Raw genomic sequence first — 2,500 nt, 5'->3', positions numbered from 1 at the left:
AATAAACCACGCGGGATGTTAGGAAAACATGAGAAAAGCTTGTAAATCTCGAGCCAAAGGCGAGGGGTTATACAATGTTTTGTTTTTTTCACAACATCCCGAGTGGTTTATTATACCCATAAACCTAAAGAAAAGTATGTTTTATTGCTTTTATAAAATACTATTTTTTTTTTTGTCGCTTTCTAGCTGTCGTTGACCTGCACAATAAACCACAGTGTTTTGACCAACCACAGCGCGCGTACTATTTTGGTTATTTTATAAAATACAGATAAACAAACATGAATGAAATGCTGTTTTAATAAGTTTGCTTATTCCCTAGCTTTTAAAAAACGCATTTAAGGTACATTTTCTCGTTTTTTAAGTTTGTTCAGCGTGTTTTTCCCCAAACAGTAATTAGCCGATACACAAGGTTTGGTTCATTTAAAATGGCTTCGACCCTTTTTTCGAGTTATCCAAACTATCTAAGATTTGTTCTACAGTAACTACTTTATTTTCTAGAGCTACTTTCTTCAAATCCTTGACGATCAAATTGGTGTTTGTAACAATCAAAGTCAAAGAAATCGAATATTTCTCTACTTGTTTTTTCTGACGAAACTTTCTCACTATACTTTTCAAAGTCCAAAAAATCTACTGTCCAACGAGTAAGGCTCTATGTTCCGTAAAACCTTTGAAAAGAATGCGATTGATGCGGGATCTCCGACCTTCTCAGTGGCTCCTGAAAAATAAATAAAATTCATGCAATTAGGAAACTATTCATCAACGTATGGTTTTGCAAAATGTTATCATAGTTATAGTACGCAAAGCTTTTTATATTAATTTATACGTATTTTTCACACCTTGTTAAATCTCGCCTAGAAAGAAAAAACAACAAAAAAAAACTTAAAGTGGCGTCATGATAATGATAATCGTCCTCTCCTTTTTTTTTATTGTTGTTGTTCATCATCATCATCATCATCATCATCATCATCAACACCGTCTCCTTCTCCTTCTCCTATTTCGTCTTCTTCTTCTTCTTCCTCTTCCTCTTCTTCTTCTTCTTTTTCTCCTTCCTTCTTATTCGTCTTCGTTTTTGTCCTCGTCTGAACTTTGTCACTATCATTGTCAGCGCCATCGTCATCTTTGTCATGAATCATCGTCGTTATCACCATCACCGTCGCTATCGCCACTACCATCATCATCTTTGTCACAAATCGTCATTTTCGCACCATCATAGTCTTAGCCGTCATTAACATGATAGCCACCACAACGTCGGGTGCATACTTTGACCCTTTTTTATAGTTTTAAAAACTCGGTAAAACTCCAGTCTCCGATCCTAACACAGTTCGGTTGGTAAATGCGTCTCCAAAGGTCAATTTTTTTTAAAACATAGCTTTTCTGTTTAGACTTTATTGAGCCTCTTTTTGCGAACCTGAATGGTGAGAATTTATTCTCTGGAAACACGAGTTGAACATCATGTTGGGAAGAAAGATGGGAAGATGATGAAATTTGAACACAGAAACAACAACAACAACAAGAAAACGGTAAAAAAGTTCTTACTGGGCCTTCTCAGTATACTTACGGTGAAGCAGGGAATGATAAATACGCCGGAACGACTGCTAGTGTATTTATTCAGGCTCAAAAACTGTAACTCAATCCAACTCAAACACTCACAAAATGAGACCCATAAATAAATTTCAGAGCTGGAAATAATTTTTCTTTATTCAGAGGACATATGTCCTTTCAAATCTTCCTTTTGGTCGGACATTTGACAAATTGGACCGGACATAATTTATTGACTGACAACACCTTGAAGAAGAGAACTCAAGATGTGCTGGTGACATGTTCGGTCATCGTGTCCGATCATAATGTGAAATTGGCCGGACATTTTCAGAATTTGGTCGGACAATGTCCGATGACCGACTGTTATTTCCAGCACTCATGATTGGCAAACGGAACAATCCGTGTCGACAAAGTGATCAAGGGGCAAGAAATGGAATGCATCACTGAATCCGTTCACTGGCAAGTTAATAAGACTACGCGGTTTGACAAAACTCAAACCTTTAGGAGAGAACACGGCCACATCATATTAAATTCAACGGCATATTAACAAATCAAAAGTGGTTCAGCGTTGTCTGTACTCTTATCGCCAATGATATTAGCCATCACAGTGGTCCAAATCTGTTGTGGACTCACTCGGCTGCGCATTATTCAACGCTAAAGAAATTTCAGAGCTTGAGCAAAATCATGACACAAAGCAAGAGAAAGCGTTGTTCTATAACTTTCTATTACATTGCGTGACAAATTGACGCGGGCATGACGCGTACAGCATTGTCTTGTAGGCAACGGCAAATTAGCCAATCAGATCGCGAGATTACAAGCAATTGTGGTAAAATATTATATTACCGACATTTTCCGAAAAAGACAAGAGAGCAAGATTATGTAAAATGGTGTTTACTCCTCTGAATAACTGTAGAGTTAAATCGAGCTAAATAACATCTCGAGCACTTGACAAAACGAGAGC

General features: G+C 37.3%; 1 protein-coding gene across 2 annotated transcripts in view; it reads right to left on the bottom strand.

Annotated features, from left to right (window-relative positions):
* Positions 1–279: 279 nt before the first annotated feature.
* Positions 280–2,500, bottom strand: part of LOC138051631 (uncharacterized) — a 23,471-nt gene continuing 21,250 nt past the window's right edge. For both annotated transcript variants that reach the window (XM_068897871.1, XM_068897872.1), the window contains exon 13: positions 280–715. The gene's annotated coding sequence lies outside the window, so the exon portion shown is untranslated. The remainder of the gene's footprint in view (positions 716–2,500) is intronic.

This window comes from Montipora capricornis, chromosome 6 (genome assembly GCF_036669925.1).
Source record: "Montipora capricornis isolate CH-2021 chromosome 6, ASM3666992v2, whole genome shotgun sequence".
Lineage (NCBI taxonomy): Eukaryota > Metazoa > Cnidaria > Anthozoa > Scleractinia > Acroporidae > Montipora > Montipora capricornis.
This window is presented reverse-complemented; position numbering and strand designations above follow the sequence as displayed.